The 13,145-nt window shown below is 45.6% G+C and overlaps 1 gene segment (V, D, J or C); it reads left to right on the top strand.

Moving 5' to 3' along the window:
• Positions 1-5,144: 5,144 nt before the first annotated feature.
• The window catches only part of LOC310748048 (Ig kappa chain V region Mem5-like), a 34,788-nt gene continuing 26,787 nt past the window's right edge, over positions 5,145-13,145 (top strand). The window contains exons 1-2 of the V gene segment in view: positions 5,145-5,281; positions 5,369-5,662.

Below are 13,145 nucleotides of genomic sequence, written 5' to 3'. Positions count from 1 at the left end.
GGCTAGCACACATAATTCTCACTCTCTCCGTTGTATCTTCACAACAACCCTGTGAGGTTGGCCACTTTAGCTGAGTGGGATTTGAAGTCCAGTCCCCAGCTCCTAGGCTGATATTGTAACTGCTACGCTGCACTGTCTCTCCGGACATCAGTTCAGGAACTGACAGCTGCTCTGCCAATCAGCCAAAGTGTCAGCTAAAACACTGGACTCTGAATATGTTGTGGGCGAAGACCTACTTACTACAGATGCATTCTCAGTACAGCCAACACCAACACTGGGAAGCTTTCTGAGCAATGCAACCTAGGACAGTTATTACGCAGAAAAGAGCAGTGATGTTCTCTCACCTATTATGCCACCAAAAGGTCTTTGACAGAACCTTATTTCAAAATTTGTATTCTCAGCGTGCTTCCGCATTGCCTTGGCTGAGGGTTCGTATGGGCTTTTTGGCCATGACAATGCCTGCCATACCTTCCAACATTTCTCCGATCAAAATAGGGACATCCTATTCCATAGTAGTAGTCGTTGTCGTTGTTGGAATATTTATATCCCCGCCATCTGACTGGGTTGCCACAGCCACCCTGGGTGACTTCCAACAGTGGAACCTCGGTTTTCGAACGTCTTGGCTGCTGAACGTCTTGGAAGCTGAATGCCGAAAACCCGGAAGTGAATGCTTCTGTTTTCAAACACGCCTCAGAAGTCAAACAGCTTCCGAGGCACATTTCTCTATTTTTTCAATTGAATTCTCCGACCGCCCATTGAGCGTCAGTTGTTGAACGTTTTGGAAGTCGAACTGTCTTCTGGAACGGATTATGTTCGACAACCGAGGTTCCACTGTATATAAAAACATAATAAGACATTAAAAATTAAAAACCTTTCCTATACAGTGGTACCTCAGGTTAAGTACTTAATTCATTCCGGAAGTCCGTACTTAACCTGAAACTGTTCTTAACCTGAAGCACCACTTTAGCAAATGGGGCTTCCTGCTGCCGCCGCACCGCCAGAGCACGATTTCTGTTCTCATCCTGAAGCAAAGTTCTTAACCTGAAGCACTATTTCTGGGTTAGTGGAGTGTGTAACCTGAAGCGTATGTAACCCGAGGTACCACTGTACAGGGCTGCCTTCAGGTGTCTTCTAAAACTTGTATAGTTACTTATGTCCTTGACTCTGGGGATCACATAACTGCCAAAATTCCTCTGATGGAAACAGGGACATCCTAAGGAAAAGTGGGATATGCCAGCATCAAATCAGAAACTGGGATGGTTTCTGGAAATCCAGGACTGTCCCTGGAAAGCAAGGGACCCTTGGAGGGTCTGTGTTCCCTCACCTTTCTGGTTCCCCAGGCCTGTTCTAGACTTCACAATGGTTCATATTTGCAGAGCACATATGAGAAAGCTAATCTCTTGGCATGCACACAGAACAAAGTTGTGCATATTTACAATGCATGCACTTAATGGACGGCAAAATGGGGAAACATGAAAGAATGAAGAGAGGCAACAGAGACTAAGCGGGTTTTTGGCATGATCGATCCTACATATGAGTGCAAGTATGCTATAGACAGTGCTAGACAATTCTTAGACCAAAAATTATCCATTAATGAAGATGATTGTATCTGAGGAGGTGAGAACTTCTCTTTGTTTCATTAAGTTTGCTTGAAATCTCCCTTGCTTTTCTTCTGCTTCATGCGTTGCAACATCCACCACAGACATTTATTCTGCCCTGAAGCACAATCCCACAGGGAGGGACATTCTTCTACTCGTTTGCATAGATTTCCATCCTTGACACTTCATAACTCCCCCAGTTTTATCCCTGTCGTTCTGGAGGGGTTGTCTGGTGGTGAGAATATCCCAGAGGGAAAGGGAAAGGTTTCATGAACAGCAGCATCATGTTTCAGATTTGTTTGATTTGGCTGGTCTCAAGTTTATTTGAGGGTAGGTAACTTCTCAATCCGGCCTGTGGACGGTCAAGGAATCAGCATGTTTTTACATGAGTAGAATGTGTGCTTTTATTTAAAATGCATCTCTGGGTTATTTGTGGGGCCTGCCTGGTGTTTTGACATGAGTAGAATGTGTGCTTTTATTTAAAATGCATCTCTGGGTTATTTGTGGGGCACAGGAATTCGTTCATTTCCCCCCCCCCCCCAAAAAAAATATAGTCTGGTCCACCACATGGTCTGAGGGACGGTGGACCAGCCCACGGCTGAAAAAGCTTGTTGACCCCTGTTTTAAGGGAAGTGTTGTTCTTCCTGAGTTTCTCCGGGAAATGGGCTGCCTTCACCATCTTCTTTTCTCTCCTCGTAGAATCCAGGGGGCAGATTGTCATCACTCAGACACCAGCTTCCCTACAGGCAAGTCCTGGGGACACAGTCACCATCTTGTGCAGGGCTTCCTCTTCTGTCAACAGTAATATGGACTTCTATCAGTTTAAACCAGGGCAGAAACCCAAGGTGCTGATTTATTCAGGTTCAAGCCGTTTTGGAGAGACTCCGGATCGTTTCAGTGGCAGCCGCAGCAACACTGACTTCTCCTTCACGATCAACGGTGTCCAGGCTGAGGACGAGGCAGAATACCACTGTTTCCAGCGCCAAAAGTTCCCACTCCACAGTGATACACTTCAGTACAAAAACCAGCTCGGTGGCCTAAGAAGGCAGGAAGGAATGACAGTGGGTCTTCTGCAGCAGCAACATTCATTGGCAGAGCATCTTTTCTGAAGTCAGAAGGTGTGGCGATCACACAGGGTCCCCGGACGTTTGACGGTCTATTGATCCCTGTGCCACCACTGTGCTCGCTTCCCCGCTGCCACCAACCTGTTACTCTCGGGTAAAACACTGAGTCCAGTCAGCTGTTAAAAGTGAACCAAAAAACCAAGTTTATTTTACAAACATTAACAAGTTTATGGTTTCTCAGATAATATTCCTGTTAGTATCTTAACTTTAGTTTCTTTACCGGCCTATACCTTCCCAATACCTTCTGACTGATTATCTCAGTGGTTTGACTGACTCCTCTTAATAAATTCTCTTACTCTCTCACACCAGACTAGCCCAAACCACAGACTTATCTTCTCTGTCTCTTCTAACTCCAGACTGTCTTCTCAACAACTCTAATTCCCTAAAAACCTCTGTGCTTAAAACTTTTACACAGTTAACTCTGCCCCCCGGGTTCCCGTTGCTTAGTAATTTTACAATTAGTTAACCCTTTCCCTATGAACCCAGTATGATGCTACACACAGAGGGCAAACGCCACAGAAGGTTCCAGCTTAAATCCCTGATAATTCCAGCTACAGCACAAGGATGTGATCCCTGATCTAAAATCCTGGAGAGTCCTTTCAGGCTTGGAGTACATGGACGGGGTGTGTGTGTGTGTTAAAAACCTCACCTGCCAGATCCAGTTCCTCACTCCTAACCTAGTTTGAAGAACATTTCTGGAGCACTCAAAAGCTTGCATGTTATGTGTTGACATTTGGGGCTGCCGAATTGCCCCGATTCATATTGAGAAAGCTATTTTTCATCTACTGTCTATATTGTTATGCTGCCTGCTAACATGATTTTTTTCACAAAACCTGCACTGATGGTACTTCTGAGCTTTCCAGCTGACATTTCAAGCATGTCCCACAGAAATCCCCTGTGGCCAGTTGTTCAGATTTCAGCGTGTTCGCTGCCACTTTGACAGGTGGCAAAGCAGGCGTCAGTTTCTGAACTGCTTCCCAGTCATTGCCACGGGGCAGGAGGGGGCATACATTAGATTTGGTTCGCATTTAAAGGTGAACCTACCAGATTAGCACTTTCCCAAACTGCATGAGAACCGAAACACAAGTATGCTTAAGAATCTGCACTTACCTGAATTTTCCATAAATTTCCCCCACCAAACCACATATACAAAAAAAAATCAATATACTAGTGAGAATAACATAAAAAAGCACATTCTGCTTAGGGGAAATTGCCAGAAAAATGATGTACATTAGCTGAAACTCTCTAACGGCTTTACCACACTGGCTCCCAGAATATTAGTTCAGCAACTGACATCTGTTTTGCCAATCTCACCTCAATGCCACAAACTGAATAGTATCCAGTTACACTTGGAGTATGCAGTCGTTCCCTGGTTGCCAAACGCCTTGGAACTCATACAGTTTGGCTCCCAATCGAAAACCGGAAGTGACTGTTACAGTTCTCCAACGATTTATGGAAGCCGAACGTCTGGTGTGGCTTCCGATTGGCTGCAGGAGTCCACTGCAGCCAATCAGACACCGTGCTTGGGTTTCCAAACATTTTGGAAGTCGAATGGACTCCTGGAACGGATTCCGTTCGACTTCCAAGGTACGACTGTACTAGAAGACTGTACTAGAAGACTGTATTGCCAGTTGACACCTCAACCACGTCCCATAGAAATCCCCTGTGGCCAGCTACTCAGACTGCAGGTTTTCATTGATACTTGGGCAGGTGTCAGAGCAGCTGTCAGTTTCCGAGCTGATATCCAGTCCTTGTCACAGGTTACCATAGCTACCTGTTGCCATGTCTTGACAACACTTGCGTAGTTCCAACAGTCGCTCTAACCTAGCATAGGTTCAATTCCATCTTGAAGAATTATCCAAGATGGATTTCTTCCATTCTAACGCCCACACACCACATTTCCTCCAAAGAGATGAGGCTAGCATGCTTAATTCTGCATCTCCCCATTATATCTTCACAACAACCTTGCGAGGTTGGCCAGGGTGAGAGAGTGTGATTAACCCAAACTCCTTAGCTGAGTGGAATTTGAACCCTGGTCCCCTAAGCTGATACTGTCACTGCTTCAGGCACAAAACTGGAGCTGGCCTGAAAATATATCAAGGCAATATATTATTTCTGGAAAGATGAATAATTTTGTAATTCAGCAGGTCAGATTGCACTTGTCTTGTATATCAGAAAGTGAGGTCTTCTCATTTACTGCCATCTGTGGGTCGGCAGTGGGGCTGTGTGCCTTTGGGGGTGAAGTCAAACTGTTGGAAGTTTGCAATGCCTCGTGGTTCCCCCTGCTTTATGAGCTGGAACATCGACCACAGAGATTTCTTGTGCCCTGAAGCACAATCCCCACAGGAGGGGACTCTCATCCCTTGAACCCCTTCAAGTCATTTGCATAGATTTCCATCCCTGACACTTAATAACTCCCCCAATTTTATCCCCGTCATTCTGAAGCTGGGCTGCCTGGTGGTGATAATATCTGGGAGCCAAGAAAGAGTGTCATCCGCAGCAGCAACAGCAACATGTTCCGGCTTTGTTTGATTTGGCTGGTCTCCAGTTTCTTTGAGGGTAACTTTGAAGAGTTGCGTTCTTCTCTCTGAATTTTTAAGGCAAATGTTGCAGATCCACTAACTTGTTTTATGCCTCTCCTTCCAGAATCCAGTGGGCAGATCATCACTCAGACACCGGCTTCTTTACAGGCAAGTCCTGGGGACAGAGTGACAATGCAGTGCAAAGCTGCCTCTTCTGTCGGCCGTTATATGGCCTTATATCAGTTTAAATCAGGTCAGAACCCCAAGCTACTGATTCATTCGGGTTCAACCCGTTTTGAAGGGACCCCTGATCGCTTCAGTGGCAGCTACAGCGGCAACGACTTCTCCTTCACTATCAACGATGTCCAGGCTGAGGACATTGGGGTATATTACTGTGGCCAGCACAACAGCTATCCTCTCCACAGTGATACACTTCAGTACAAAAACCAGCTCAGTGGCCTAAGACAGCAGGAAGGAATGGCAATGGGTGTGTTGCAGCAGCACCACCCTTGCAGTTTGCTGAATGAGAGGGGGTTGGAATGGAGTATGACAAAGGGGGTGAGGACCAATGGCTCTGCAGATCAACCAATAGGAAGACAGCCTGGGCCTGACTGTTCCAGGTGATCACACCTTTTCCTCAGACTCCTCCTCCTCCTATTATTATTATTGTTATTATTATTATTATTAACTGAATTTATATATGTCCATATGACATATATATGACATATAATTTTTATATGTCAGACCATGTCTGAGGCACAAGAAGATGGCCCATGTTTTTTTATTCTGATTTTGTCATGAAATTATTTGGGAAGGGGAAAAGAAGCAAGCAAAGACATTTTAAAGAGGAAGGGGGGGGGGAAGAACTTGGTAAATCACCACAAGACCAGTGCTTTTTTTTATAAAATAATGTTTAGGGGTACTCTCATTTTCCTACTCATATTGAAATACTGCCCTTCAATCTTCATTCACAAAATGTTTAGGGGTATGCGTCTCCCTGTGTCCCCCCAGAAAAAAGCACTGCGTGACAAGACTGACCCAGGACAGATTATATTGTTTTCCAACTAATTTATGAAAACTGAGGAAACAAAGGATTATCAACCATAAACAAGTGTACCTGAGTTGATATTGGCCTATCATATTCCTGGCATGCATTGTTGTTTTGTACTCAGTATTGGAGCTTCCTGTAATTTCTGTTCAGTCTTACCTCAGACCTTTTCCTTCATGTCGAGCTTTTAGATCACAATATGCATGATGCCATGATTCTAAATTGTAAATATACATTCAGGGCATACTTGAGTCAAAGCAAGCCAACAGGCACCCTCACATCCAGATTATTTCTTGAACTCCCCCAGTATTTCAAATATTTACATCTCATCCTTGTCGCTTTTCTGTTCATGGACTTTGCAAAGGAGAGTCCAGGGGTGACTATCTTATACTCATGTCATTGGCATGAAGAATAATTTCCATCCTCTTGCGTGGCAACATGTGATGACACTTGGCTTTAATTCCGTGCATGTCACATAACCAGGATATTTAGGTTCTAGGCATATAGCTGCAAGAATGATTACTCCATATTCAAAAAATGATTTTTCCTATATTTTTCTCATGCTGCCTACCAATGTGCTAGAAACCTGAATTGGCAGGACTTTAGAGATTGCCAGCTGACGCCTCAACCATGTCTCATAGAAATCCCCTGTGGCCACCTGCTCAGATCGCAGCGTTTTCGTTGCCACTTCGGCAGGTGACAAAGCAGCTGTCAGTTTCTGAACTGATATCCAGTCCTCGTCGCTCATCATCACAGCTGCATGTTGCCATGTCTTGACAAGATGGCTTTCTTCCATTTCAACACACACCACCTTTCCTCCAAAGAGTTCAGGCTAGCACACATAATTCTCACTCTCTCCGTTGTATCTTCACAACAACCCTGTGAGGTTGGCCACTTTAGCTGAGTGGGATTTGAAGTCCAGTCCCCAGCTCCTAGGCTGATATTGTAACTGCTACGCTGCACTGTCTCTCCAGACATCAGTTCAGGAACTGACAGCTGCTCTGCCAATCAGCCAAAGTGTCAACTAAAACACTGGACTCTGAATATGTTGTGGGCGAAGACCTACTTACTACAGATGCATTCTCAGTACAGCCAACACCAACACTGGGAAGCTTTCTGAGCAATGCAACCTAGGACAGTTATTACGCAGAAAAGAGCAGTGATGTTCTCTCACCTATTATGCCACCAAAAGGTCTTTGACAGAACCTTATTTCAAAATTTGTATTCTCAGCGTGCTTCCGCATTGCCTTGGCTAAGGGTTCCTACGGGCTTTTTGGCCATGACAATGCCTGCCATACCTTCCAACATTTCTCCGATCAAAATAGGGACATCCTATTCCATAGTAGTAGTCGTTGTCGTTGTTGGAATATTTATATCCCCGCCATCTGACTGGGTTGCCACAGCCACCCTGGGTGACTTCCAACAGTGGAACCTCGGTTTTTGAACGTCTTGGCTGCTGAACTTCTTGGAAGCTGAATGCCGAAAACCCGGAAGTGAATGCTTCTGTTTTCAAACACGCCTCAGAAGTCAAACAGCTTCCGAGGCACATTTCTCTATTTTTTCAATTGAATTCTCCGACCGCCCATTGAGCGTCAGTTGTTGAACGTTTTGGAAGTCGAACTGTCTTCTGGAACGGATTATGTTCGACAACCGAGGTTCCACTGTATATAAAAACATAATAAGACATTAAAAATTAAAAACCTTTCCTATACAGTGGTACCTCAGGTTAAGTACTTAATTCATTCCGGAAGTCCGTACTTAACCTGAAACTGTTCTTAACCTGAAGCACCACTTTAGCAAATGGGGCTTCCTGCTGCCGCCGCACCGCCAGAGCACAATTTCTGTTCTCATCCTGAAGCAAAGTTCTTAACCTGAAGCACTATTTCTGGGTAAGTGGAGTGTGTAACCTGAAGCGTATGTAACCCGAGGTACCACTGTACAGGGCTGCCTTCAGGTGTCTTCTAAAACTTGTATAGTTACTTATGTCCTTGACTCTGGGGATCACATAACTGCCAAAATTCCTCTGATGGAAACAGGGACATCCTAAGGAAAAGCGGGATATGCCAGCATCAAATCAGAAACTGGGATGGTTTCTGGAAATCCAGGACTGTCCCTGGAAAGCAAGGGACCCTTGGAGGGTCTGTGTTCCCTCACCTTTCTGGTTCCTCAGGCCTGTTCTAGACTTCACAATGGTTCATATTTGCAGAGCACGTATGAGAAAGCTAATCTCTTGGCATGCACATAGAACAAAGTTGTGCATATTTACAATGCATGCACTTAATGGATGGCAAAATGGGGAAACATGAAAGAATGAAGAGAGGCAACAGAGACTAAGCGGGTTTTTGGCATGATCAATCCTACATATGAGCGCAAGTATGCTATAGACAGTGCTAGACAATTCTTAGACCAAAAATTATCCATTAATGAAGATGATTGTATCTGAGGAGGTGAGAACTTCTCTTTGTTTCATTAAGTTTGCTTGAAATCTCCCTTGCTTTTCTTCTGCTTCATGCGTTGCAACATCCACCACAGACATTGATTCTGCCCTGAAGCACAATCCCACAGGGAGGGACATTCTTCTACTCGTTTGCATAGATTTCCATCCTTGACACTTCATAACTCCCCCAGTTTTATCCCTGTCGTTCTGGAGGGGTTGTCTGGCGGTGAGAATATCCCAGAGGGAAAGGGAAAGGTTTCATGAACAGCAGCATCATGTTTCAGATTTGTTTGATTTGGCTGGTCTCAAGTTTATTTGAGGGTAGGTAACTTCTCAATCCGGCCTGTGGACGGTCAAGGAATCAGCGTGTTTTTACATGAGTAGAATGTGTGCTTTTATTTAAAATGCATCTCTGGGTTATTTGTGGGGCCTGCCTGGTGTTTTGACATAAGTAGAATGTGTGCTTTTATTTAAAATGCATCTCTGGGTTATTTGTGGGGCATAGGAATTCGTTCATTCCCCCCCCCAAAAAAAATATAGTCTGGTCCACCACATGGTCTGAGGGATGGTGGACCAGCTCACGGCTAAAAAAAGCTTGTTGACCCCTGTTTTAAGGGAAGTGTTGTTCTTCCTGAGTTTCTCCGGGAAATGGGCTGCCTTCACCATCTTCTTTTCTCTCCTCGTAGAATCCAGGGGGCAGATTGTCATCACTCAGACACCAGCTTCCCTACAGGCAAGTCCTGGGGACAGAGTCACCATCTTGTGCAGGGCTTCCTCTTCCGTCAACAGTAATATGGACTTCTATCAGTTTAAACCAGGGCAGAAACCCAAGGTGCTGATTTATTCAGGTTCAAGCCGTTTTGGAGAGACTCCGGATCGTTTCAGTGGCAGCCGCAGCAACACTGACTTCTCCTTCACGATCAACGGTGTCCAGGCTGAGGACGAGGCAGAATACCACTGTTTCCAGCGCCAAAAGTTCCCACTCCACAGTGATACACTTCAGTACAAAAACCAGCTCGGTGGCCTAAGAAGGCAGGAAGGAATGACAGTGGGTCTTCTGCAGCAGCAACATTCATTGGCAGAGCATCTTTTTTGAAGTCAGAAGGTGTGGCGATCACACAGGGTCCCCGGACGTTTGACGGTCTATTGATCCCTGTGCCACCACTGTGCTCGCTTCCCCGCTGCCACCAACCTGTTACTCTCGGGTAAAACACTGAGTCCAGTCAGTTGTTAAAAGTGAACCAAAAAACCAAGTTTATTTTACAAACATTAACAAGTTTATGGTTTCTCAGATAATATTCCTGTTAGTATCTTAACTTTAGTTTCTTTACCAGCCTATACCTTCCCAATACCTTCTGACTGATTATCTCAGTGGTTTGACTGACTCCTCTTAACAAATTCTCTTACTCTCTCGCACCAGACTAGCCCAACCCACAGACTTTTCTTCTCTGTCTCTACTAACTCCAGATTGTGGTTCTAGGACCCGACCCCCGCAGTGTGAAATGAATACACAAGGACACGTGATGTAAGGTTAATGGGCAAGGAAAGGCCACAACTTTATTGATTACAGCAGTGAAAAGGTATTGGCTTAGGCATTGGATCTCTAAAACAAGTGGGTTTATTCACCAGTAGGTGGAGCCTGTTGATGCTAATCCAACTATAGGCTCTCCCCTGATGTCACCGAGGGTCGTGCTATGGCCTCCCGCCAAGCAGGCATCGGACAGAATACACGACCGCCAGATTCCTTTAACGGAATACCCAAAAATTGAAGGCATAGGCGATGGCCACACCTAGCCCTTCGACACACCACAACACATTATTCCAATGCCTAACCTACCCACCAATACCACAAAAGTTGTGACGATTGCTACGAGGTAGGCGAAAAAACCAAAAAGCCTAATGCCAAATGGAAAAACTCCTACCAGGCCCCCTGGACAACCAGGGCGACCAACCTAAGGTCCATAGCAAGGCCAATGACCTAAGCCCTCACTCAAAGGGAGTGGAGGGTGGGTGACTCGCGACGAGACGACGGCGAAGAATGAGGCCGGGGAGAGGCTGGCGCTGCAGCAAAAGGCTGCTGAATACGCCCCCTCTGAGGCACCTGGTTGGGTGTCTGCCGAGGGGGGTGGGCGCCAGCCAGGTGAGGTGGAGGCAGGGGGCTGACGCCCCCTGCTAGGGGCGGTGCTCGGGCTCCCGCCCACAACCACTCCCCTCTCTTCCAGGGAGGAGAGTCTCTGTCTTCTCAACAACTCTAACTCCCTAAAAACCTCTGTGCTTAAAACTTTTACACAGTTAACTCTGCCCCCCCCCCGGGTTCCCGTTGCTTAGTAATTTTACAATTAGTTAACCCTTTCCCTATGAACCCAGTATGATGCTACACACAGAGGAGGGCAAACGCCACAGAAGGTTCCAGCTTAAATCCCTGATAATACCAGCTACAGCACAAGGATGTGATCCCTGATCTAAAATCCTGGAGAGTCCTTTCAGGCTTGGAGTACATGGACGGGGTGTGTGTGTGTGTTAAAAACCTCACCTGCCGGATCCAGTTCCTCACTCCTAACCTAGTTTGAAGAACATTTCTGGAGCACTCAAAAGCTTGCATGTTATGTGTTGACATTTGGGGCTGCCTAATTGCTCCGATTCATATTGAGAAAGCTATTTTTCCTCTACTGTCTATATTGTTATGCTGCCTGCTAACATGATTTTTTTTACAAAACCTGCACTGATGGTACTTCTGAGCTATCCAGCTGACATTTCAAGCATGTCCCACAGAAATCCCCTGTGGCCAGTTGTTCAGATTTCAGCGCGTTCGCTGCCACTTTGACAGGTGGCAAAGAATTTGCACTTACCTGAATTTTCCATAAATTTCCCCCACCAAACCACATACACAAAAAAAAAATCAATATACTAGTGAGAATAACATAAAAAAGCACATTCTGCTTAGGGGAAATTGCCAGAAAAATGATGTACATTAGCTGAAACTCTCTAACGGCTTTACCACACTGGCTCTCAGAATATTAGTTCAGCAACTGACATCTGTTTTGCCAATCTCACCTCAATGCCACAAACTGAATAGTATCCAGTTACACTTGGAGTATGCAGTCGTACCCTTGGTTGCCAAACGCCTTGGAACTCATACAGTTTGGCTCCCAATCGAAAACCGGAAGTGACTGTTACAGTTTTCCAACGATTTATGGAAGCCGAACGTCTGGTGTGGCTTCCGATTGGCTGCAGGAGTCCACTGCAGCCAATCAGACACCGTGCTTGGGTTTCCAAACATTTTGGAAGTCGAATGGACTCCTGGAACGGATTCCGTTCGACTTCCAAGGTACGACTGTACTAGAAGACTGTACTAGAAGACTGTATTGCCAGTTGACACCTCAACCACGTCCCATAGAAATCCCCTGTGGCCGGCTACTCAGACTGCAGGTTTTCATTGATACTTGGGCAGGTGTCAGAGAAGCTGTCAGTTTCTGAGCTGATATCCAGTCCTTGTCACAGGTTACCATAGCTACCTGTTGCCATGTCTTGACAACACTTGCGTAGTTCCAACAGTCTCTCCAACCTACCATAGGTTCAATTCCATCTTGAAGAACTATCCAAGATGGATTTCTTCCATTCTAACGCCCACACACCACATTTCCTCCAAAGAGATGAGGCTAGCATGCTTAATTCTGCATCTCCCCATTATATCTTCACAACAACTTTGCGAGGTTGGCCAGGGTGAGAGAGTGTGATTAACCCAAACTCCTTAGCTGAGTGGAATTTGAACCCTGGTCCCCTAAGCTGATACTGTCACTGCTTCAGGCACAAAACTGGAGCTGGCCTGAAAATATATCAAGGCAATATATTATTTCTGGAAAGATGAATAATTTTGTAATTCAGCAGGTCAGATTGCACTTGTCTTGTATATCAGAAAGTGAGGTCTTCTCATTTACTGCCATCTGTGGGTCGGCAGTGGGGCAGTGTGCCTTTGGGGGTGAAGTCAAACTGTTGGAAGTTTGCAATGCCTCGTGGTTCCCCCTGCTTTATGAGCTGGAACATCGACCACAGAGATTTCTTGTGCCCTGAAGCACAATCCCCACAGGAGGGGACTCTCATCCCTTGAACCCCTTCAAGTCATTTGCATAGATTTCCATCCCTGACACTTAATAACTCCCCCAATTTTATCCCCGTCATTCTGAAGCTGGGCTGCCTGGTGGTGATAATATCTGGGAGCCAAGAAAGAGTGCCATCCGCAGCAGCAACATGTTACGGCTTTGTTTGATTTGGCTGGTCTCCAGTTTCTTTGAGGGTAACTTTGAAGAGCTGCGTTCTTCTCTCTGAATTTTTAAGGCAAATGTTGCAGATCCACTAACTTGTTTTATGCCTCTCCTTCCAGAATCCAGTGGGCAGATTGTCATCACTCAGACACCG

This window comes from Podarcis filfolensis, assembly GCF_964270895.1.
Source record: "Podarcis filfolensis genome assembly, chromosome: 13".
Taxonomy (NCBI): Eukaryota; Metazoa; Chordata; class Lepidosauria; order Squamata; family Lacertidae; genus Podarcis; species Podarcis filfolensis.
This window is presented reverse-complemented; position numbering and strand designations above follow the sequence as displayed.